This window comes from Aquarana catesbeiana, linkage group LG01 (genome assembly GCF_042186555.1).
Source record: "Aquarana catesbeiana isolate 2022-GZ linkage group LG01, ASM4218655v1, whole genome shotgun sequence".
In the NCBI taxonomy this organism is placed as follows: domain Eukaryota; kingdom Metazoa; phylum Chordata; class Amphibia; order Anura; family Ranidae; genus Aquarana; species Aquarana catesbeiana.
In genome coordinates this window covers 241,655,247-241,681,873 of record NC_133324.1, presented here as the reverse complement: position 1 = coordinate 241,681,873, position 26,627 = coordinate 241,655,247, and the positions used below count along the sequence as shown (strand labels likewise).

Genomic DNA, 26,627 nt, shown 5'->3' with positions numbered 1-26,627 from the left:
ATCCCATTTCCTTTAGGCGGTTTCTTACAGTTCGGTCACAGATGTTGACTCCAGTTTCCTCCCATTTGTTCCTCATTTGTTTTGTTGTACATTTTCTGTTTTCAAGGCATATTGCATTGACGCTTTCATGTCTTCCTTGGTCTACCAGTATGCTTGCCTTTAACCACCTTCCCATGTTGTTTGTATTTGGTCGATGTTTTAGACACAGCCGACTGTGAACAACAAACATCTTGTGCAACACTGCGTGATGATTTACCCTCTTTACCTACATACTAACAAGCAGATTTAATCTGATGCAGGTGTTAGTGTTTGTAATGACAATTTACAGGGTGATTCCATCATTTTTTCCTCAGAATTGAGTGATTCCATAATTTATTCCCTGTGGTTGTTCTATAAATCTAACTGTTACTGGCCACCACAATTATTTTTCTTGATTTCTTTTAGTGTTTCATAAAGCCAGGAAGTTGCCGTTTGAAATTTTAGTTTTTGGCCATGTCTGTGATCTGCTTTTTTTTCTACAACAATAAACAACTGAAGGAACATCCTCAGGGACTGGTGATTCCATAATTTTTGCCAGGGGTTGTAATGTGGTTTGTGTCTATGCTGGGGAGGAAATTCACCTCCAATTGGCCTGACGACCATTGCCACTAAGACAGAAAGTGATGGGAAATCCAATATTTAGGAGTTGGCAACAAAACAAGAGGTTGGAGCAAATCTTCCAATGGGAACACCTGTTTAATTGGAATTGTCCACTTGGACAGTTGTCACCACTTTGTAAAGATTTTTCTCTCGCTTCCTGCTGCATCTCTGATTTTAGCTACTTCCTGACTATATGCTTTCAGCCCAGTGATGGCTGCATTGCATTTTTCAGTGCAAGTTTTTTTATTGTAATAATTTTGGACCATGCCTGCATAAAAATGACGAAACAACCACTTATAGGGGTGTATTTTCTAAAGGCAAATAGACTGTTCAGTTGCGCTAATTTTCCCCAGAGCGTAATTTATGCGGTGGAACTTCACTTTGTAAAGCATACCCAATCAGGTGCATGGAAAATTTAAAAAATAATAAAATTTGATAAATTTGCCACAATCACTCAAGCTCTGCAACTGCATAGGCTGTTTGCAGTTAGTAAATCAACCCCATAGTCCCATTTGATGAGACGGGGGTGACAATACAGAAGCATAACTGGGAGATGGGGACATAGAGTGGTCATCTTATGACAGGAAGTGCCTGAACAAGGAGTGGCGGGATCAACAGTTTAATGAAAGCCCCCCCTCCCCCCAAAGAAACCAAACCAAAAATTCAGAAATTAGGTTATGTGTAATAAAATTGACCCTGGGTTCACACTAGTCCGATGCGAGAACCAGCACGATTCCAGCGCCGCTTCCCGCATCGCTCCTCTCCCGCAGGCAGTTCACACTGCCTTGTGCGAACTGCTGTTAGTGTCATCATCCCCAGTTTAGTTCTCGGATCGCAGTGCAAACTGTGAACTCGCACAGGAATCGTATCGCATAGGTGAGCACACCCATGTGATCCCATTCTAGTGTGGGGAAAAAGTCCTTGCACTATTTTCTGTGCAAATCCAGTGGGAGTTCTGCCATACAACTGTATGGCTGAACTCGCATTGCTCAGAGATCGCATGTGATTGGCACCTGAGGTGCGGGTGCAAATCACATGCGATCGCTGAGATCACGCTTGTGTGAACCCAGGCTAAATGACACAGGGAAAAAGTATTGAACAGCTGAAGAAAAGGATGCGCAAAAAGGCATGGCAAGATAAGAAACCAGCTGAAATCTATCAGTAATTAGAAAGCAATCCTGCTCCTTGTCAGTGCAAATTAATATTGTCTGGTTCATTTTCAACTGATGGCCTATAAAAAGGTGTCTCATTACCAAGGTTTCACACAGGAAACATCTCATGATGGGTAAAAGCAAAAAGCTCTCAAGATCTTTGCAACCTTATTGTTTCAAAACATACCGATGGCATTGGTTACAGAAGGATTTCCAAACTTCTGACTGTTCCAGTGAGCACTGTTTTGGCCATAATCTGGAAGTGGAAAAAACATAATTTCACCATAAACCGGCCTTGACTAGGTGCTCCTCGCAAGATTCCAGACAGAGGAGTGAAAGAGTTGTCGAATAGCCAAGGACCACTTGTGGAGAGCTTCAGAAAGATCTGGAATTAGCAGGTACAATTGTTTCCAAGAAACACGGCCTGTATGCATGCTGATCACGCAAGACTCCATTGCTGAAGAAAAGCATGTTGAAGCTTGTTTAAAGTTTGCTGCACAGCATTTAGACAAGGCTGTGAAATACTGGGAGAATATAGACTGGCCAGATGAGACCAAAATTGAACTCTTTGGATGTCATAATACACACCATGTTTGGAGGTCAAATCGCACTGCACATTACCCCAATACCAACCAAGTTTGGAGGTAGGAACATCATGGTGTGGGGCTGTTTTGCAGCATACGGTATTGGCAAACTTTATCACATTGAAGGAAGCATGAATGGAAAATGTACCAAGACATTCTTGATAAAAAAATCTGCGGCCATCTACCGTACCAAGATGATAAAGATGAAACGAGGGTGGACATTTCAGCAAGACAATGATCAGAAACACAAAGCCAAGGAAACTCTCAATTGGTTTTAAAGAAAATCAAGCTGCTAGAATGGCCCAGCCAATCACCTGACTTGAATCCAATAGAAAATCTATGGAAAGAACTAAAGAGCAGAGTTCATAGAAGAGGCCCACACAACCTTCAAGATTTGAAGACACTGTGTGAAAGAATCGGCCAAAATCATACCTGAGCAATGCATGTGAATAGTTTCTCCACACATGAGGCGTCTTGAAGCTATAATTACCAACGAAATATGAAATTCAATTCAGTTAGCGTGTTCAATACTTATTCCGTCATTCAATTTCATTACACATAACTTTAATTTCTGAATGTATTTGTTTTCTTTGTATGTATGGATTGCACGGATTGTTACTGACGTGGTGAAAATTTTCATGTCAATAGCACCTTTTTAGAAGTATATTTACCTAGAAACATGGTGACGTGTTCAATACTTATTTTATCCACTGTATACTTTAATTTAAAAAGCACAATGAGTTGCTACGTATTGGTGACGTGATGGTGTTTAATTGAGTGGCACCTGGGGAAATGTGATAAGCCCTTTGATGCTGTATCTAATACAAGGACACTTAAAGAGGTTCTTCAGTCACCCCCCCCCCCCCCCAAAAAAAAAAAAATTAAAATTAAAAGTCAATAGCTACTAATACTGTAGCTACTGATTTTTTTATTAAAAGGACACTTACCTGTCTAATGATCCAGCGCTCTCCTCACCCTGGCCGGTTGTTAATCAGTCTTCGGGTCCCTGGCACTGCCATGCTAACTTGTGGCTTCACAGCCGGCTCCTCACTGCGCATGTGTGAGCCGCTTTCGCCCTGTGAATAGTGAGCAAAGCAAAAAAAATCAAAAATAAAGACTCTTGGGTCCGGCGCTATGACAAATGACTTACAGCAAAAAGCAATGGACACTATTCTGTACTCCTACTTCTGGACCTTTTGGCTGCCTTTGATACAGTTGACCACCCCCTCCTCTTCAAAAAAAAAACTTTACTCCTTTGGTTTCTGTGGCTGTGCTCTTAGCTGGCTCTCATGCTACCTGTCCCACTGCTCCTCCAGTGTCACTTGCAATTTTACTTCCTCCACTCCTCTTCCTTTCTCTGTCGGGGTCCCCCAAGGTTCTGTTCTTGGACCTTGCCTATTTTCAATCTACACCTCCTCCCTGGGTCAGCTGATAGCCTCCCATGGCTTTCACTATCATTTTTAGGCCGACACTCAAATCTATCTCTCCACCCCTCAGCTCACTCCATCAGTCTCCTCACACATCACTAACTTACTAACAGACATATCTGTCTGGATGTCACACCACTTCCTCAAACTCAACTTGTCCAAAACCAAGCTTATATTATTTCCTCCCCCACTTACCTCTTCCCCTGATTCTCTGTCAAGTGCCATGGCACAGCCATCCACCCATCCCTGCATGCCAGGGTGCTAGGTGTTATCCTGGACACTGAACTCTCCTTTCGGCGGCCCCACATCCAATCACTTTCCAAGGCTTGCCACCTCAACCTCCGCAACATCTTTAAAATACCTAACCTTCCTAACCAATGAAACCACAAAGCTCCCTATTCACTCCCTGGTTATCTCTCGCCTCAACTACTGCAACTCCCTCCTCATTGACTTACCTTTAAATAGGCTATCTCCTTCAGTCCACCATGAACGCTGCTACCAGACTCCTCTACCTTACAAACAGCTCAGCGTCTGCTACCCCTCTCTGCCAATCCCTCCATTGGCTTCCACTCACCCAACTAATTAAATTAAAAATACTAACAATCACTTACGAGGCCATCCACAACTCTGCCCCTAGCTACATCACTAACCTAGTCTCAAAGTACCAACCAAATCGTCCTCTTCATTCCTCCCAAGATCATCTGCTCTCTAGCTACCTCATCACCTCCTCCCGTACTTGCCTCCAGGACTTCGAGCCTCTCCTATCGTTTGGAATTACCTACCTATCCCTGAAAATTTTCTCTTCAGAGAAGCCTATTCTGCCTCCACCTAACAACTGTACTTTTATTTTCTTCATCGGCTCATCCCCCACAGTTCTTAACTTTTTTGTATCACTTGACCCTCCCTCTTGGATTGTAAGCTCGAACGAGCAGGAACCTCTGATTCCTCCTGTATTGAATTGTATTGTAACTGTACTGTCTGCCCTAATGTTGTAAAGTGCTACACAAACTGATGGAGTTCTATAAATCCTGTATAATAATAACAGTAATATACAGTCCTGCTTCCTGCTAGTGACGTCCCCTGGCTCTGTGGTGGAAGTGGGAGCCAGTACCTGTCAAAACCCCCACCCCAAAAGGAAAAAACTTTGTGCAAATGTTGAAGAGGTGTGGGGGAGGAGGCAGAAATATAAATATATATATGGCCTCCGTCACGCTCCATTATACAAAGGATATAAACGTATCTCTCCTGCCTGCACCCGGTGACTTGTTAGAGGATGTCTTGCAACTCCCTGAGGTTTAAGGGCCACACCAAGTGCAAACACTCAGCTTGACCATTAAACCTTATGCGAGGGTAAGGAGTACATCCTTTTTAACAGGCAGTGAGGTTTGGAGGGGATACAGAATTCTACATTTTCATTGCATTTATACATTGTGTTGACATCTTAGGTTGAAATAGCGGTTTTTGTTGCTTACATTTGAAATAAAGCCACCCTGCTGCTTTAAGGCTACCCTGTAAAGTGTGACCCCCCAACTTAAAACTTTCTAAGTTCCCATTCTTCTATACTGTATACAGTATAGAAGAATGCGTACATAGAGAGCAAACCTACCTGGACCCAGCCCCTTTTCATCCTTAAAGGTGCCGCAACACACCAGAAACCCAACATCGCTTTTAGTGTTTTTCCACTTTTGCAGTTCAATTGCTTTATATTTGTTACATGTTCACATACAGTGGGGAAAATAATTATTTGATCCTCCTGGAGATTTTGTAAGTTTGCCCACTTACAAAGAAATGAAGGGTCTCACACCAAAAACGTCATGCGTTGCAATGCTTAGATCTGAACAAAGCATTAGCCTTAGGCACCCAGTCACATTTGAGCATATTTTTGCTGGTTTCCCTAAGCCTGACTGTGCTCAACATGAAGACTCCCATTTCTAGTGCAATCAGATGTTTTGGCCCCATGTTTGGAGGAAGAAAAAATGCTGACTCTGACCCTGAGAAGACCATCCCTACAGTCCAGCTCGGTGGTGAAAACATGATTGGGGCTGTTTATCTGCTAAAGGTACAGACCCACTTTGCCGCATTGAGGGGCCATGTATTGTAAAATCTTGGATGAGAACCCTCTTCCCTGAACACTGAAGATGATTCGTGGATGGGTCTTGCAGCATGACAATGGCTCAAAACATACCACCAAGGCAACAAAGGAGTGGCTCAAGAAGAAGCACATTAAGGTAATGGAGTGGCCTAGTTAGTCTCCAGAACTAAATCCTATAGAATACTTATGGAGGGAGCTGAAACTTCAAGTTGCCAAGAGACCGCCAAGAAACCTTTAAGGATGTAGAGAAGATCTGTAAAGAGTGGACCAAAATCCCTCCTGAGAGTGCAAACCTGTCACTAACTACAAGAAATGTCTTACCTCTGTGCTTGCCAGCAAGGGTTTCTCCACCAAGTACTAAGTTGTGTTTTGCTTGGAGATCAAATACTTATTTTCCTCCCTGAACTACAACTTAATTTATAGCATTTGTTTTATGTGTTTTTTTTTCCTGCATTTTTGGTTGATATTCTGTCTCGATCATTAAATACACCTGTGATAAAAATTATAGACCCTTTATTATTTTATCCCCTGCAGATTTTATAAGTTTGCCCACACAAAGAAATGATTTTCCCCACTAACTTAAAAAAAAAATTAGGTAAAAAAGGTAAATGCCAATTTTTCAATCTCTCTATTATATATGTAACAGTAAGGAGGGGTTGGGAAATTATGTTTACCATAATTAAAGTGATTCTAAAGGCAGAAGGTTTTGCATCTTAATGCATTCTATGCATTAAGATACAAAACCTACTGTATGTAGCAGCCACCCTAATACTTGAGCGTGATCTTCCTCCAGCAATGTGCACGAGTGCCCTCGGCCGTTCTGGGCTCTCCCTCCTGATTGGCTGCTGTCAATCAAAGTCAGCCTATCAGGAGAGAGAGGGGGCGGGCCGAACCGCAACTCCGTGTCTGAATGGACACACAGAGCTGTGGCCCATATCGGGTGCCCCATAGCAAGCTGCTTGCTGTGGGGGCACTCGACAGGAGGGAGGGTCCACGAGAGCTGGCGAGGGACCTGAGAAGAGGAGGATTCAGGCTGCTCTGTGCAAAACCACTGCACAGAGCAGGTAAGTATAACATAAGTATAACATGTTTGTTATTTTTGAACAAAACAATAACGAGACTTTACAATCACTTTAACTCTGAATGTACTGCTCTGGCAGATCTTCATTATATACTGTATTACAAGATGTACACACTGTCTGTCCTAACAAAGGGAAGATCACAAGGCTTGGGTGATACAATATACAGTGTATGATGATGCTTTAAAAAAGCAAACAAAGAAAGTCTGTCCCTTTTTATATGCACATTGTAAGCTAATCTAAACCAGACCTAATGTAAGCAATCTAAACCAGTGGTCATCAACCCTGTCCTCAGGGCCTACTAACAGGCCAGGTTTGCAAGATAACTGAAATACATCACAGGTGATATCATTTGCTGCTCGGTGATTGCAGTATTCTAGTCTGCATCTCCCCAAGGTAATACATAAAACCTGGCCTGTTAGTGGGCCCTGAGGACAGAGTTGATGATCACAAATCTAAACTATAGAACCTGCCTATAGAGTCCTAGGTTCCAAAGAACAAGGTTTTTTTTTTTTTTTTTGGAATATTTTAGGCTAGTATGCTGTGTGGATGGGAACACATAACATGAATATAGTGGGGATTTCCAAATTTAAGGTGATTGTAAAGGCTTGTTTTTTTTTTTTTTTTTCGTATAAAAATGACAAACATGTTATACTTACCTGCTCTGTTGCAGTGGATTTGCACAGAGCAGCCTGGGTCCTTCTTCTGTGCTCCTGGACCCTCCCTCCTGTTCAGTGCCCCCACAGCAAGCAGCAAGCAGTTGAGTCACAGCTCCTGTCTCCATTCAGACATGGCGCCCGACCTGGCCCTGCCCCCTCACTCCCCTGATTGGCTAGCTGCTTTCGATTGACAGAAACGGAAGCCAGTGGTGCCGCTGCTGTGTCTCAGCCAATCAGGAGCGAGAATCTGGATGGCTGAGACACTTGTGGACATCGCTGGACAGAGAGGGACCTCGGGTAGGTAATAGAATGCATTAAGATAAAAAAAACATCTGCCTTTTCAACCCCTTTAACTGCAAAGGGCATGTGGAAGAACAGTTTTGAGCTGTGGGTCAATTAGGGGTCATATATAATTGTTACAGTGTATACAGTGCTAGGACAAGGTCAAACGGTGCCCAGGGCGAGGATGGGGAAACTACACCCCCCTCGAACAGAGGTCCCCCCTCTTCCCCAGTTCAGAGCTACCCCACCCCATTGCACTTCCTATACACTGAGCTCCCCCCACCCCTTAGCACCTCCTAATATACAGAGCCCCCCCACACCTAGTACCCCCAAAATACAGAGCTCTTCACACCTAGCACCCCCCCCCCCCCAATACAGAGATCTCCTCCACACCTCTTAGCACTCCCAATGCACAGAACTTCCCCCTCCTCCCCAGGCCGAGGTGGTGCCACTTGAGGTGTTCTGTGTCATATGTAAGCACGGAATCTGTACAGGAAGCCACTTTTGTGTTTACTAGTGAACGGCAGGCAATGAGCAGAGGGTTAGTGCCGGAGGTGGTGGTACAGAGTACCACGCTCTGCACAGAAAAAATCCCTGCTGACAGGAGTGACACTGCAGTCACTCCTGTGAGAGGCAGAGAGAGAGGAGCTCCCAGTATGCACTGCACATACAGCAAGCATGCGGGGCATGTGCCCCCTCGGCCACCTCTCGTCCGGGCCCTGAGTGTATATACAGATCTATTATGGATTTAGCACAGCTCATTAAACTTCACCTATTTGAACACACTCACTTTTCCGACCTGTATGTTATACTTTAAATTGACTCCTTTTGCCCATCCCCTTTTCTTTTCTTTTGTCCATCCCTGTATGTTTTACTTTAAATTGACTATAGATGTGTTCTTCTTCACCTAAGCACACATTCTTTTCATAAAAATATGTTTCTAATCCATATGATCATCTTGCACATCACACTAATGTGTTGGAGGCTTTTGTAGCAGTCTGTATCCTCAGTTTCCCAAATAGGCTCCTAGGTCATGCAGGGGTTAAACTGTGAGTTTTGTGTTTCCTTTTTCTTGAGTACATATTCATGGGATGCTTATATATATAAAATTATGATAATTGCCTTATTGATCTGTTTAGCACAGGGGTGCTCAACCTTTTGAAGAGCGGCTGCCACTTAAAGCTATTTGGTAACCGGTCGCAGGATAAAATGGTTAAAAATTTTGAATTTTTTATTTTGAATAGCAGAATGAAGATGTTAAACAACAATCGGGATCATCATTTCCAGGACCAATCCCCGCTGGATGTTTACCCACCATTTATTCACAATCACAAAAAGTGGATTACACTAGTATGAACGCTGACTTTGTTTACTTTTTACAAGGACTGTTTATTTCAGTGGTTACAGAAGGAAAATGGAGAGGATAGTTTCCTGTATATGCCACCTCTCCTGTCCATGTGTAAAATAGAATGTGACCCCCCTGGAGCATGGGGCAGGATCGCCATTGCGATCCCTGATGCTTCACCAGTGGTTGGGGGGGTGGTAAAAACACATGTAAACTATAGGATTTTACCACTGCCCACACTGCAAATGAGCACTTGCTGTCCTATGCCCCCTATAAAATTGCTTTCACACTGATTCACTGTGGTTCACCCGCGCTATGGGTGAAGCGCAGTGCATCTGTGGCTTTCCTGCGGGTTAACTGTGCTTTGCCATAGACTTTAATTAAATCTTGCGGGTATGGTGCTCTTTCTAAAAGCGCACCAGGCCTGCAGGATATAATAGAAGTATTTGGCTTAGTGCAGCTAACCCGCAGGAAAGATGGAGGTGCACTGCACTGCACCCGCAGATCACTGTGAAAGTAGCCTAATAGGTAACTCTTTTATAGGTGCTAATATGCCCATGGCAAAAGTACAGTGTTTGCAATGTTTACTACACTGACCTTTTTTTCCTCTTCCAGCTTCTGCTGGCATCACTCTCCAGGCTGCTAGAAAGGACCCAGGTGAAGTGCACTTGGTATCCCTCCACCCGGGGCAGGAACCAGTGCTACAGAGGAAGCATTGCCTTATGAGTCTCCTGCTTCCTCCACTGCCAGCACCAGCTTGATGCACTCTGATGCTCTAGAATGGGATGTATACAGCCACCCATTGTGTCTACATCACACTTCCCAGGGGGCAGTTTAGGAGATCATATGCAGACATCATCTGCCTGTTCAATTGGATCTGGCAGAGAGCATGTCTGTGCATGCCCTGGATCTCTTCTCTAGATGGTGGCTTGGGAGCAGAGTGGTGGATAAGGAGCTTTTCTTGCAAAGAAAGACAGCGTGAGTGCATTTAGTTTAGCTGCATATAGATAATCTATATAATAAATAAATAAAAATAGAATTCTGTGCATCCTGGGGTAGATTAGATGAAACAATGCATTGCTAGTACACCACACTCTTTTTGAAGTTAAACTGCCTTTTATAGTGTTAGCCAGGTATGTCACAAAAACATTCAAAGTTTTGGAACCTACACAGGGTCCCTTTTTTTTAATCAAAATAGACAGAGGCAGATTAGACTAAAAAAAAACCACACAGGTATGTTTAAGAACTCAAGAAATTAATCTGGGAAGTATAAAGTTTGTACTTCCCAGATCAATTTATTTCTGCATTTAAAGTGATCTTTTATTAAAATGAAAAAGCACTTTATATTTGCCTGCTTTGTTCGAGGATATTGCACAGAGCTGTTCCCCTCCGGCACTGTCTGCATCGTCCTACTGCAGGTGCCCTAAGAGCAAGCCATGTGCTATGGAGGCACCCGTGTGGGTGTGCTTCCGAGCTGGGCTGTGTGTGTCAATGGCAAGCAAGGCCCCCCCACTCCTTTCTCACAGGACTTCACTGACGATGTCTTCGTGAGACAAAACGTACGTCGGATGGTAGACGCGCTGACGTCATCACAGTATATCCCGTACCTCGTCCTGAACGGGTGTCCATTAGCTGGCCGGCTGTAGTGTTTTTATATGCTTTTATCTCTGGTTCACATGTAAGTGCAATCTTTATTTACATTAAATCTTGGTCTTAACGATTTCACACTATGGAGAGCCGTTGTTTTATATTTCTGGGTCCTGCCTATTGAATGTCGGATTGGAATCAGCTGCCTTGTTTTGAGTCCTGGTCCCTCATTGGAAGCCGTGGTGTGAGTCTTGGGCCTTCATTGAAAGCCGTGGTGTGACGGTTCCTGTATTGACCATCGGGTTGCTGTACAAGCTTACTAAAGCTTGCCATCTGGTAAGCGCATAATACACACGGTGGTGGATCCCCTCACATGCTGGTGTTTTGTGATTGAATTATTTTTATCCGTACATCTTTGGTTGGACTCCTTTCCCTCTTCTATCTGGACTGAATATCCATTTACTCACATTTTTTCACTATTTGGACTTATTTTTACCCCCAATTTTTTGTTTTTTTTTCTGTGACCTTAATTGTGTTTCATATATGCTATTTTGGAGTTCTTCAGGGCTTCTATCTGGACTGAATATCCATTTACTCACATTTTTTCACTATTTGGACATATTTTTACCCCCCCCCTACCCTTTTTTTTTTTTTCTGTGACCTTAATTGTGTTTCATATATGTTATTTCCGAGTCCTTCGGGGCTTTTTTGTTTACATATATATCACTCTATATGCTTGTTCACTTACTTTTAGCGCTGCTCACGTTTTATAATATTTCACTGACAGCAGCAACTCCCACTGCTGCCTGAGTCTCCTGTGAGACTAAAGCCGGGTACACACGGGCAAAATATCGGGAGACACTTGCCTGATAAAAAAAAAAGACGGCTTACATTCAGCCCGTGTGTATGTTAGTCTGTCCCACAGAAGCCAGCCGAGCATGCTAGAAATCCAGCAGCCGACCGACTCCCGATCAGCACTCTCAGCCAATGGCAGAAAGTGCTGATCAGAGTGTTCTGGGGGGGGGCGTCCCAACAACAGCTCAGTGGGTGAGATTGCTGTACTAATGTCAGATGGTTAGTACAGCGGCTCTGACCGGAGCTGTACGCGTACCAGGCTTAAGTGTTTGGGAGAGGGTGGTAGAAAAGGTAGGTAAATTGTTTTTTTTTTTTTTTTTACCATAATGCAGGGAATGCATTAAAAGTTAAGTTCACCTTTTGTAACATGTTACCCCCATATTCAGGGTGTATCATGTTACAGATGCACCTCCCCCCATCCCCCGTTCTGACAGCTAGCTGGGGATCTTCTTTCCCTCGCTAGCTGTCACAGTCTGCAAAAAAACGCTGCCGAGTGGCATTTCGTCTGCCCGGCCGCGGCATCCATTCACAGTGTTCTGTGAATGGGAAAACTACAAGGCCCAAAAGCCTTAATGGTTATCGACTTCTGTTGAGCACTGTGGTAGTTCATGAAGTCTTCCTGTCAGTGTAACTGCCTGACTGTATCGGAGGGTACGGCCAGACAGATGCACTGACAGTTTGCAGGATTGTGTCATGCGATGTGATGTGATCTGCTGAATCTGGGTGCAATGCTTTACAGGTCCATTAAAAAAAATTAATAAATGCATAGCTTTTTACCTGCAAAAAAATGTGCATTTATTTATGTATTTATTTATTTTAAAGGTGAACATATTCTTTAAAGTAAAATAAATGTTTGGACTTTAAAACTGAACTACATCTTTTGATAAACTGTACATAGTTCATTTGGGCCAGCTTGTCCCTCACTAACCTGTTAGGCCGCTGGATGTGTGGTATAAACTGTATGTAGCTGCGGCCACATACATTATACCGCACTGTGTTCCCGGGTTCAAGCCGAGACTTCCTGTCTCATACCCGGAACACAGTAGAGTCTTATCACAGTGGCGCTCAGTTATTCAGAGAAAGCAATGTATTTGATCAATGAATACAAAGCTTCCTCTGATTAGCTAAGTCAGTCAGACTTCCTCCAATCAGAGGAGGCTTTGTATTCATGAATTATATGTATTGCTTTCTCTGAATGGCTGAGCACCGCTGTGATAGACTCTACTGTGTTCCAGCTGGAACACAGTGCGGTATGCTGTTTGTAGCCGCAGCTTTATACAGTTTATACCGCAAATCCAGCAGCCTCACATGTTTCCAGAGGGACATAGTTTTTTTGGGCCAGCTTGGCCCAAACTATGTAAAGTATATCAAAAGATGCTTTAAAACCACTTTAGGCTCCGTTCACACTTTGGACACATAAAGTCGCATGACAAGTCACAGCCTTATGATTTTAATGGAACCCATTCATATCTGTATGACTTAAAGTTGCAGTGACTTTGAAAAGGTTCCTGCACTACTTTGATGCGACTTGTGTACCAGAGAGTCGCCTTAGTGTGAATAGAGCCTTAAATAATACAAACTCATAAGCCTAGTGTGACTATAGCTTTAGGCCCCTTTCACACAGACAGTACAGTTAGGTCCACCTGTCAGGTTATCAAGTGGACCTGATCAGAATCAGTAGTAGCTATGCCGCTACAAAGTTGTAACTTTCCCTGGACCTCCAGCTCTCATCAGGTGCACGCCCAGGAGTGTATCCCCGTTCACTTGTCCTGTTTGTCAAATAGAAATGAACAGGCTGCACATTGATGCCTTCACTGATGTAAAACCAGCTTTAATATAAAAAGTAAAAGATGCACAAAGCATAGTCTCACCTGTCCACCTCCCACTCCAATGCACTCAAGAGTCCTTTGTGGGGTGAAACATGTTGGAGTGGGAGGTGAACAGGTAAGACTATGTTGTGAATCCTCTACTTATTTTATTAAAGCTGGTTTTACATTGGTGATCGCATCAGTGTTATGGCCCATACACATGATCCGAATATCGTACGAAAACGGTCGTCCGAGGAAGGATTTTTGGATCGTGTGTACACTACTTTCGACAGCCGATCAGGACTGTTCATCCAATCTTATTCGATCGGGCATGCATGAAAATTTTCCTCGTACGATTCCAGATCGTACGATTTTCGGTTGGTCAGTATAGTTGTTGTCCGAAAATTCAGTACAAATAAATGACAACACGTGCTTCCGATTTTTTTTTTTTTTCTGTCGTACGATAATTTTCGTGACTTTATTTAGCTATTCAATTTCACATTGCGACTATTAAGCGAAAATGGTTGTGTGATCGGTCGTACGATATTCGGATCCTGTGTACGGGCCTTAAGGCCCGTTCATTTCTACTTGACAAGCGGACCCAATTGGAAGCTCCATGTAAATCAATGGGCAGGCAGATGTGCATGGACGTATGTCGGTTTAAATCCGACTACCTCCAATTCTGTCTTGGTCCAGAAAAAAAAAATTAAAAAGGTCTGCATACTCTTCTATTTTTGCAGACTTAAATGTGACAGTTCGGAGGTAGTTTGATGTAAAACAGTTGCAAGTCTGTTTTTTATACAGCCACCCATAGATTCAATATGGGTCTGGAAAGCTCTGGCTTGAAAATCAGGGGGGAAAAAAAAAAAAAATGGCCGCAGCTGTCGCATAGAGGGTGATTTACTAAAACTGTAGCACACAGAATCTGGTGCAGCTGTGCATGGTAACCAATTGGCTTCTAGATTTTATTGTCAAAGCTTTATGAAACATGCTGAAGTTAGAAGCCGATTGGTTACTATGCACAGGCGTACAAGATGTGCATGCTCCAGTTTTAGTAAATCCCCCTCAAAGTGTCATTCATCACAATCTGCTCCAATTCAGCAGGGCATTTTGTTCACGGACCCCCCGCTGATTGGACCACACGGCGCCCATGTGAAAGGGGCCTTAGGGTCCACTCTTGTGTTTAAAAATAGAAAGTGGTAATCTGTATGTTGTTTTTTAATAAAAGTAAACTATATTGCAGTGTAATTGTTGTAAAGGGAAATGATGTCCCATTTGTACAGTGTCTGCTGTGCGTTGTACCTGTCCTATGTATGTCCTCTGAAGGGTGGTGGCTACATAGAGGTTATGAAACACTAAGTATGTCTTCCTGACAGCATTGCGTATCATTTCGTCAACCCCAGCCCTGGATGTGGTTGCTAGGCAGCCAGCGCTGATGTATCGGAGGTGTCTCTAGTTTTGCGCCAGCCTCTCGTGTTCCAGAGCCTGTGCATGCTGTCTGCATTCTGCTGACATCTTCCAGCTCGCTGTGTTTAGAGAGGAGGGGCCATCAAGCCACTGCTAAGTGAATTCTTTCCGAGGCAGTTGTGACCAATCATTCTTTCTGCTGCAGAGAGGTAATGGAGACTCAGGAGGGCTAATCCTTTTGGTATTAATTTAGTGCTTTGCGTGTGGGGGTGGGATAGAAGGATGCTGCTCTTCTTGCTTTCTAATTAATATTGATGGCTGGAGACCAACAAATTAATGATCTCGGCTTTGCATATGTTATAGACTGCGTTTTGAGCTGTTTGGAAACATTTCGTTTTCCCTTTTTTCTTGAAATGAGTTTGAGTTTTCTTTTTTCCGTCTAACAGGGCTTCAACTACTGCTGACAGTTCTGCAATAAATTCTGGCTGAAGCACGGAGTGCGCATTTATTATAGAGCATTTCTGACACCTTTTTTTTTTTTTTTTTTATTGTATTTTTTACATCGTATCTATTTATCCGTGTTTTGTTGTGTGGATAACACATTTGAAGTGCGCCGTGTTTTTTTTTTTTTTTTTTTTCTTTGAAGGTCATGCAAAAGATCTCCACATTTTCTATATTTCAATGAAGTATGCCAGAAATACTGCATTAAATCACTGAGCGTGTTATATGTTGCTGTTTTATCTGCACACAGAGGACAATGACAATAATTACTATGATGTCATCTGGTTTACTCCTAGTTTTCTGCTGAGCTACAACTGCAAAGTTGACCTGTACAATTATGACCTAGCGATTGTGCTATTAAAGTTCTGCTCGACCATAGAGGGTAGCAATCCAACATCCGACACAGAAGGAATGCTGAGACTTGTGGTTCTACAGGTTAACCGAGCCTGTTGTGGGTAGATTGAATATAGATCTAATTTAGGATTGCATAACTCATCAACTACTATTAATCTAAATGATACTTTATTAAAGTAAGAACTGTCAGTAGCATTATGTGCTATGTTTGTGTTATCTTGGGTATTTTTGAGTGAGATTCCGCCCGCAAAAATGGTTCTGGCGACTGAAAAGTAATACGTAAATATTTCTTTAGGCTCTTCCGTATTATACTAGTGAAAAGCACAATGGAATTTTCAGAATCTCTCACTAGGTAGTCAAGTTAAACAACAACTCCACTTAAAAGAAAAACAAAAAAAAAAAGAAAAGTGATTCTTTTGTGGGTGCTATTGCTGGCTTTTTTAATCTGACACTTAAATTAATGTAGTCTTATAATTAATTCAGATATTCAACATACAGTGAAATCATAAGCACGTATGAATCTCTTTCCCCTGAGCACTGTTACCTAAAGGGTAACTCCACTTTTGTGAAAAAGATATAGCAAAATATGTAATTGCTACACAAGCCATAATGTAATTTTAATGTTATTAAAAATGACCTTTTCTTTTCAATCTGTACCCACTGTAAAATGCAATGCAGTTTGCTAAACTGGAGGCATTCTGTATATTGTTGCTGTACAGAACACCCCGAGAAATGTCATTTCCTATTTATGTAATTTGGCTGACTGATTTTTCCAGCTGTCTGTATGAATATATATCTGATTTTAGGCATCCCCTGCAAAAAAATTGTTTTGGTGAGATGCTCAACAAGGGTTGAATACAAGGGATGCAGACCCTGCAGCTTTTCCCATCAGAATACTGAAAGAGCATGAGCTGATTATGATGACCCAGTCATTTCCACTCAGAATCAGTCTGCAAAGGATAACAGTTGTTTCTAAAGAGTAGAAAGTTTGTTACAATCCCTGTACAATACATTGATCAACCATGGGGGAATGCTTTTTTTTTTTTTTTTTTTCGAACAAAAGTTGTGTTACTCTTTAAAGTTAAATGCTAGGCAGATGTAAAGGATGCAAATAATCCAGCTCTGTATTCATTAAGATTTATTTTAGGTCCTTATATAGCGCAGTCAATTTATGCAGCGCTTTACATATACCAGTATATTGTACACTCACATCAGTCCCTGCCCTGTAGGAGCTACATCTAAGGTCCCTAACTCACTTTCATACATACACCTACTAGGGCCAATTTGGACAGGAGCCAATCACCCTACTAGCATGTCTTTGGAGTGTGGGACGAAACCGTAGTACCCAGTAGAAACCCACACAAGCCCAGGGAGAACATGCAAACTCTGTGCAGGTAGTGCCTTGGTTGGGATTCAAACAAACAACCCTAGTGCTGCCAGGTGGAAATGCTAACCATTTTGCCATTGTGCTGCCTGAGATAATTTGATTTGGTATATCTTCTTCTTGCAGTCCCTTACACAGCAGAACTCTTATTGGAGAGGAAGGAGCAGCACAATGAACCTATCAGGTCATGTGTTGACCAGATGCGTGCTGATAGGAGGAGAAAGCAAAATGACAGAGAGATTAGTTCATCACTTTGCTGCTTCACCTTTTCTGTCCATTCTCAAGGTTGAGACAACTAATTGACAGCCTGAGCTCAGAAGAAGGGGTTCAATAATTCTGGCTGTCATTCAACCTGGATGGCTGAGGACATCTAGTGAAAGAAAAGAAGTACTGGGGGAGGGGGGGAAGGGAGTGCAGGGGGGGTTAAATGATAAGTTCACCTTTTGTAACTTGTTACATGTTACACCCATATTCAGGGTGTAACATGTTACAGATGCATCGGCCCCCGATCCCCTGTTTTGCAACAATTGTGGCCACGTCATCCATTCACAGTGTTTTGCGAATGGGGAAACAAAGGCTGTCGGCTTGTAGTTCTCAATGAACTACTATGGCGCTGCTGAGTGCTGTGGTAGTTCATTCATGCTTCCTGTCAGTGTAACTGCCTGGCCATAATGGAGGTACGTTCAGACACACATACAGTCTGCAGAACCATGGCATTACACCCAGGATCTGTTGATCGTGGGGGCAATGCCTTACGGGTCCATTAAAAAAAAATAATGCATATTTTTTTACATGCAAAAAATGTGCTATTATTATTATTATTTATATATATATTTTTTTATAAAGGTGAACATTTCCTTTAAGGGTGAGCTCCACATGGAAGGTGAGTGTTGCAGCAGAAGGTTGTTTTTTTTATAGGTTTTTTTTTTTTGACTGGAGTTCTGCTTTTGATTTCCAAAAGTCAAGTTTAAAGTACCTAATTTAATGCTTCAGCGTTATGCAAGGGATGGCATTTATGTGGTCCTACTATTTCCTGTCTTTGTACCTCATCTTATTGTTCCTATTGTGATTGTATTGGCAAGCTCTGTTTCCTGGCACTGCTACTCGGGTGATAGCACTATAGGAAATGTTAGCATTTGCAATTCTGTGTTGTCGCTGGTCAGTAGGAAAAAGAGTGGTCATCTGACTTCAGGTAGAATCATTGGCTTCTCCTACTTCTTTTTTTTTTTTTTTTTTTCTTTTTCTTTTCTGAAAGGGAATAGTAATACAGAACTCAGAGGTACATCTAACATCACGGTAGTTGTAGAGCAGGATGAGTCACAGCATATTTTAGGTACAAAGTGGCAAATGAAGATAAAGCATACCTGGCACGTAATAAAGGATGGCATTTAGATCAAAAGTATCTACTTAGCGGGTGAAATCCCCTTAAAAAAATGAGTCCTGCCTAGCTGTATGGTTTTGAGATTATGAAATGGTTACCCAAGCAGGGTCTTGCCTGCATACCTTTTAGTTTTCCTAAGACAGAACTTACACCAAAGAAAAAAACAAGAATGAAGAGGGTAAACCACTTCAATAGTGCTCCAAATTACTAGCAGTACAGTGGGAACGGAAAGTATTCAGACCCCCTTAAATTTTTCACTCTTTGTTATATTGCAGCCATTTGCTAAAATCATTTAAGTTCATTTTTTTCCTCATTTAATGTACACACAGCACCCCATATTGACGGAAAAACACAGACTTGTTGACATTTTTGCAGATTTATTAAAAAAGAAAAACTGAAATATCACATGGTCCTAAGTAGGGTTGTCCCGATACCACTTTTTTAAGACCGAGTACAAGTACCGATACTTTTTTTCAAGTACTCACCAATACCGATTACCGATACTTTTTTTAATGTCACGTGACAGTGGTTTTTTTTTACCTTTTTTTTTTTTTTTTTTTTTTACAATGCTTTCTTTGTTTTCTTTTTTTTAGGGAGGGAGGGGTAGATAGAGTCTTTGTGTTTTTTATTTTAATTGTTATTATTTTTTACAATCATTTTTTTTAATTCTTTATTGCAATACTTTTTTTTTTTTTTTTTTTTTAATGAGCCCTGTTGGGGGGCTTTGTGAGATATCAGGGGTCTTAATAGACCCCTGAAATCTCCCCCTTGAGACAGAGAAAGAGACCTAGGATAGAGATTCCCCAGTTCTTTTCTCTGCAGCCTCAGCTGCACTGAAAATGAATGGAGAGAAGACAGCGGCTCCTCTCCATTCATAAACTGAGACATCGTAATCACAGGTTACAATGTTTCAGTTATGTGAATGGACAGAGTCAATGATCACTGACTCTGTTCATACAGAAAAGGAAGGAGGATGACATGGAGAGGGACAGCAGAACGGAGGGGGACGCGGGGGAAAACTGGAGTGGGACAGCAGCACAACGGAGGGGGACAGCAGCAGAACGGCGGGGGACACGGAGGAAGAAAGGAGGGGGACAGGACAATGGAGGGGGACAGCAGCAGAACGGCGGGGGATACGGAGGAAGAAGGGAGGGGGACAGCAGAACGGTAGAGGCATGGAGGGGGACATGGAGGAAGAAAGGAGTGGGACAGCAGAACGGAGGGGGCATGGAGGAGGATGCGGGGACAGTCAGTGGTGATCGTGTGTGGGAGAGTTACAAGCACCGATCACCGATGTATAAATTTCACTAAAGCAGCCGATCATCGCTGACTGTCTAGGTATCGGGTGAAGCATCGGGAGTATTTGCTTGGTGTCGGTGTCGGTGCCGATACCGATACTAGTATCGGTATCGGGACAACCCTAATTCAGACCCTTTGCTGTGACACTTATATATTTAACTCAGGTGCTGTCCATTTCTTCTGATCATCCTTGAGATGGTTCTACACCTTCATTTGAGTCCAGCTGTGTTTGATTATACTGATTGGACTTGATTAGGAAAGCCACACACCTGTCTATATAAGACCTTACAGCTCACAGTGCATGTCAGAACAAATGAGAATCATGAGGTCAAAGGAACTGCCTGAAGAGCTCAGAGACAGAATTGTGGCAAGGCACAGATCTGGCTATGGTTATAAAAAAATTTCTGCTGCACTTAAGGTTCCTAAGAACACAGTGGTCTCCATAATCCTTAAATGGAAGATGTTTTGGACGACCAGAACCCTTCCTGGAGCTGGCCGTCTGGCCAAACTGAGCTATCGGGGGAGAAGAGCCTTGTTGAGAGAGATAAAGAAGAACCAAAAGATCACTGTGGCTGAGCTCCAGAGATGCAGTCGGGAGATGGGAGAAAGTTGTAGAAAGTCAACCATCACTGCAGCCCTCCACCAGTCGGGGCTTTATGGCAGAGTGGCCCGACAGAAGCCTCTCCTCAGTGCAAGACACATGAAAGCCCGCATGGAGTTAAAAATCACCTGAAGGACTCCAAGATGGTGAGAAATAAGATTTTTTGGCATTCATTCTAAGCGCTATGTGTGGAGAAAACCAGGCACTGCTCATCACCTTTCCAATACAGTCCCAACAGTGAATCATGGTGGTGGCAGCATCATGCTGTGGAGGTGTTTTTCAGCTGCAGGGACAGGATGACTGGTTGCAATCGAGGGAAAGATGAATGCGGCCAAGTACAGGGATATCCTGGACGAAAACCTTCTCCAGAGTGCTCAGGACCTCAGACTGGGACGAAGGTTTACCTTCCAACAAGACAATGACCCTAAGCACAAAGCTCAAATAACGAAGGAGTGGCTTCACAACAACTCCGTGACTGTTCTTGAATGGCCCAGCCATAGCCCTGCCTTAAACCCAATTGAGCATCTCCGGAGAGACCTAAAAATGTCTGTCCACCAACGTTTACCATCCAACCTGACAGAACTGGAGAGGATCTGCAAGGAGGAATGGCAGAGGATCCCCAAATCCAGGTGTGAAAAACTTGTATCTTTCCCAAAAAGACTCATGGCTGTATTAGATCAAAAGGGTGCTTCTACTAAATACTGAGCAAAGGGTCTAAATACTTAGGACCATGTGATATTTCAGTTTTTCTTTTTTAATAAATCTGCAAAAATGTCAACAATTCAGTGTTTTTCTGTCAATATGGGGTGCTGTGTGTACATTAATGAGGAAAAAAAAATGAACTTAAATGATTTTAGCAAATGGCTGCAATATAACAAAGAGTGAAAAATTTAAAGGGGTCTGAATACTTTCTGTCCCCACTGTATATTGCCATCTGACACGTGTCAAGTAGCATGTCCTACAATATAGCTGTAAGAGTTGGCAAGTAGAGAAGACATGAGAGAGAAAGAGAATTAAAGAAAAAGGTGGACGGAAATGGAGGCAATACAGCTAAGAGCCCAGAGGCCAGGCCGCCACGTTGCGGCCCACACAGCCCACTCTAGCTCCCCTGATTATGCTCATTCTCTTGTGGAAATTGCTAAGAGAGCGCAGAAGACACATAGGTGTTGTAGTCACTGGAATATTGGAAATTGTGCCAACAATAACATGCTTTGTGGTACTACTCCTCCTTTTGCCTTATAGCTGTTTTTAAATGCTCCATTTCAGGGGGGGGGGGGGAGGGGGGGGCGAGCATTTCTATTTTTTGGGGATACAGATTTTTGCTGCATTTAGTAAGTGTATTAAATAGATCCCTTTTACCTACGCCACGAGAGCGAAATTAAGTGAAGTAGACACATCACCGGCCTATCCTCCAAGCATATATATATATATATTGAAGATCAGGTCCCAAATCGAGTCTTGAAGGGGCGGATGTAGGGGGCACATCCAGAAAATATGTGGCATGGTACCATCATCTTGTTGGCAACATCAGCAAGACTGTGGGGTGGATCCTGTGCAAAAGGGTAGGTACCCTGTGCCATTGCGTCAGAACCTTCTATCCCAATTCCTGGAGCCTAATCGCTATAGAGGGCTTCTTTTGATGGTGCGAGGGAGGATGGTGCCAAAAAGCTAGGATACGAAGACTGAGAAAATCAGTTATGCAGAAGTTTTTTTTACTTGAAAGCAGAGTTTAATTCAGATAGAAAAGCTCACCAGTTAGTCCAACTATATACAATATTCCAATGTTTTAATTTCTGTAGTATAATTGTACCTTTCGTACACATTACCTTTTTTTTGTATCTACAGCTTATTACCTGGTATACTACCATGATGGTCCTTGTTGAGGCCATGTTATGGAGTGACAGAGCTCTTTCCCTGTCTCCAAAGTGGCCGTTTGTCTCCTTCATGAATCACATCCTTTACATCTACTTCAAAAAAATAAGGCGGCAATAGGAAGCTAATATATAGCAAACTATTAATCATTTATTATTCTTTTTATCAAGCCTACATAGCAACAGTGCAGTATTTACAATCCGGCCTGCTACCACAAGACAGACCCTGCCCTCCCACCACATTTTCCTCTTGTACTACAATACTTCCCCTTGTAATATTATCAGGAACTGAAGGATAAACACTGCACTGCCTCTGTACAGGCTGACAGTTGTAAATAGGGTTTACAGAAAAAAATACTAATTTCTGTTTATAATGTGACATCTTTGCCTGTACAGAGCTGTTTCTTATCAGAATGCAGTCGTCCTTCAAGTAATGTTTGTATAACAATCTAAAATTATACTTTTATCCCCCGCACTCAACAATCTAGGATGAGAGTGGGAGTACCAGATTCTCCTGTATTGCACTGTGCTGTCATCTCATTGCTTTTCGGGTACTTGGAGCTAGATTTGTATAGGTAGAGTCTTCCTAGTTTGGCTATGCCCATTTGTTATCCAAAGAGCTGACAGCTGCAGAGACGCAGGTTATGAATAGTTGGGATTTGCTTGCTGTCTCTGCGTGTGTGTCTTTGGTATGTGTCAGCTCAACCACATCTTCCACCGTTAAATGAAATTGGGATTTGCTTGCTGTCCCTGTGTGTGTGTCTTTGGTATGTGGCCTTCTCTATCTGTTGCCCTGTGTGACATTGTTTTTTGTTGCTCTGCACTGTCTTATGTGTTGATCTTATCTTGGCCTCTGGCCTCTTGCTATTCTGACTTTAGAAGCAAAAAGTCCACTTTGATTGTTAGGCATTCTTATAGTCACTCATGATTAATTAATGAACTTCAACCCCACCCTTATAACAGTATAAATTTGAGCATCCTTAAGGGGTCAGCACATTGCTGGGGGAGCACATTGCAATGGCTTCTATCCTTAAGGCTTCTATCTCTAAGTGATTCTTTCTACAAGTGATATGCACTTCAATCTCTGCACTTCAGCGATTGCACGAAGCGAACAAATATAGCAATCTGCACTGGAAAGCACCTAACAGACTGCAGGTAACCCTGTCTCTCTAATAAGCTCTCCTTCCACTCTAACATGCACTCTCTACCACTGCTTCTGTCACTCCTGTCCTCTCTCCTCAAACTCTCTTACCTTCACCCCCCCCCCTTCCATCCGCCTGCTTATACATATCACCCTGCCTTCTGTCCTCTCCCTACTACTGCTCCTACCAACTCTTGCTCATTCTACATCCATATACTGATAAAACCTCCAGTACTCCTGAGACATGCCCCTTCACATAAATCACATTCCCACGTTACCTCCCTCACCCTCCTGCTTCTCCTAATCTCTGGTGCCACCATCATCTGTCTTTGCCCAATGCTCCCATCCCCCTACACCCTCTGGCAGGAGCCGCAACCCACAGAACTTGGTCTCTATTCCTCTTTCCAAAACCAGCCCCCTCTTTTCCTGTGCCCTGTGGAATGCACGTTCTGTCTGCAACAAACTCACCGCAATTCACAACCTCTTTATCACAAATTCCTCTAACCTACTTGCCATTACTGAAACCTGGCTTCATAAATCAGATACTATTTCTCCTACTTCCCTCTCCCATGGGGGCCTTCTCTGGACTCACTCTCCCAGACCAAGTGACGGAAGAGAGGTGGAGTGGGAATCCTTCTAGCCCCATGCAGCACCTATCAGGTACTTCACCCACCTCCCTCTCTGACACTCTCCTCTTTTGAGGCACATTGCATTCGTCTGTTCTCTCCCATTTCTCTAAGAATTGCTGTCATCTACCGGCCCCCTGGACCAGTATCAGCCTTTCTTGATGACTTCTCTGCCTGGCTATCCTACTTTCTCTCTTCTGAAATCCCCACAATTATTCTTGGGGACTTCAACATCCCTGTTAACACTAACACTACTATTACTTCTAAACTTCTCAGTCTAACCTCATCGCTTGACCTGAAGCAATGGATACAGGCTCCTACCCACTCCAACGGCAACACCCTTGACCTTGTCTTCTCCTATCTGTGCACTCCGTGCAACCTTTCCAACAATCCACTCCCACTCTCTGATCACCACCTTATTAGTTTTGCTCTCTCCCTGTCTTCCACCTCTTCTCCCTCCAACCGCCTAACAGTTACACGTAGAAACCTTCGCCACCTCAACTCTTCTCTTCTCTGCTCTGCTACTGATCACCTCTATGACAAAATCTCACCTCTGTCCTGCCCCAACCTAGCTACTTTCATCTACAATAGCTCACTGTCTTCCTCCCTAGACAAGCTTGCCCCCCTCACTACACGCAGAATTAGGCCCCGACTGCTACAACCCTGGCAAACAGATGACACCAGAAGTCTCAGAAAACGTAGCCGCGCTCTTGAGCGCCTGTGGCATAAGACTAAAACCCAGGAAGACTTCACACAATATAAATCTGCCCTCCTAAAATACTACTCCTGCCTACACACTGCCAAACAGACCTACTTTATCACACTCATTAACACCTTCTCATCCAGTCCACGTCAACTCTTCTCTACCTTCAACACTCTACTCTGTCCTCCACTGCCTCCACCCACCAACTCACTCACTGCCCAGGAGATTGCCAATCACTTCAAAACTAAGATTGATACAATTCATGAGGAGATCACCAATGAACAAAAACCTCCCCCATGCAACACCCCATGTCCACAGATACAATCATTACTTCCCTCATTCAACCCTGCTACTATTACTGAGGTTGCTAAACTTTTATCTAGCACTCATCTAACCACCTGCCCCCTGGATCCTGTTCCCTCGCAAATGCTACGCTCACCCTCTGACTCGATTCTACACTCTCTAACTCACATTTTCAACCTCTCCCTCTCTTGTGGCATCTTCCCAAACTCTCTAAAACATGCGCTAGTCACCCCCATACTTAAAAAGCCCTCACTGGACCCCACCAATCTCAACAACTTACGTCCCATCTCCTTACTCTCCTTCTCCTCCAAACTTCTTGAAAGACTGGTCTACAACCGACTAAGCGACCATCTGACCATGAATAAACTTCTTGATCCCCTTCAGTCCGGTTTTGGCCCTCAACACTCCACGGAAACTGCTCTCCTTAAACTCTCAAATGACCTACTAATGGCTAAAGCCAATGGACACTATTCTGTACTACTTCTCCTGGATCTCTCTGCTGCCTTTGACACAGTGGACCACCCCCTCCTCCTCAAAAAACTCCACTCCTTTGGTCTCCGTGACTGTACTCTTCGCTGGTTCTCATCCTACCTATCCCACCGCTCCTTCAGTGTCACTTACAACTCTACTTCCTCCTCTCCTCTTCCTTTCTCCGTTGGGGTCCCCCAAGGTTCTGTTCTTGGACCTCTCCTTTTCTCAATCTACAACACCTCCTCTGGTCAGTTGATTGCCTCCCACGGCTTTAATATCATCTCTACGCTGATGACACCCAAATCTATTTCTCCACCCCCCAGCTCTCTCCATCTGTCTCCTCACGCATTACCAACTTACTAGCAGACATATCAGCCTGGATGTCACATCACTTCCTCAAACTCAACCTATCCAAAACCGAGCTCATGATATTTCCTCCCTCAGGTGCCACTTACCCTGATTTCCCTGTCAATATCAACGGCTCAACTATCAACCCATCTCCCCACACCAAGGTCCTAGGTGTAATCCTGGACTCTGAACTAACCTTTCGACCCCACACTCTATCACTATCCAAAACTTGCCGCTTCAATCTCCGCAACATCTCCAAGATATGCCCCTTCCTAACCAATGTCACCACAAAGCTTCTAATCCACTCCCTGGTCATCTCCCGCCTCGACTACTGCAACTCCCTCCTCATTGGTTTACCTCTAAATAGGCTATCCCCACTTCAGTCCGTCATGAACGCTGCTGCCAGGCTCATCCACCTCACAAACCACTCAGCGTCTGCTACACCCCTCTGACAATCCCTCCATTGGCTGCTACTCAGTCACCGAATTAAATTCAAGATACTAACTATAACTTACAAAGCCATCCACAACCTGGCCCCCAGCTACATCTCTAACCTAGTCACAAAATACCAACCTAATCGTTCTCTTCGCTCCTCCCAAGACCTCCTGCTCTCAAACCCCCTTGTCACCTCATCCCATGCTCGCCTTCAGGACTTCTCCAGAGCCTCCCCCATCCTCTGGAATGCTCTACCCCAATCCGTCCGATTTTCTCCTACTTTATCCACTTTCA

The 26,627-nt window shown here is 43.3% G+C and overlaps 1 protein-coding gene across 5 annotated transcripts in view; it reads left to right on the top strand.

The window, feature by feature from the left end:
• The window catches only part of KDM2B (lysine demethylase 2B), a 209,119-nt gene that overhangs the window by 49,172 nt on the left and 133,320 nt on the right, over positions 1-26,627 (top strand). Inside the window, exon 1 of one of the 5 annotated variants that reach the window (XM_073626670.1) lies at positions 14,988-15,124. The exons of the other annotated variants lie outside the window; for them this stretch is intronic. The gene's annotated coding sequence lies outside the window, so the exon portion shown is untranslated. Of the gene's footprint in view, positions 1-14,987; positions 15,125-26,627 lie in introns of those variants that run through there. 5 annotated transcript variants of the gene reach the window in all.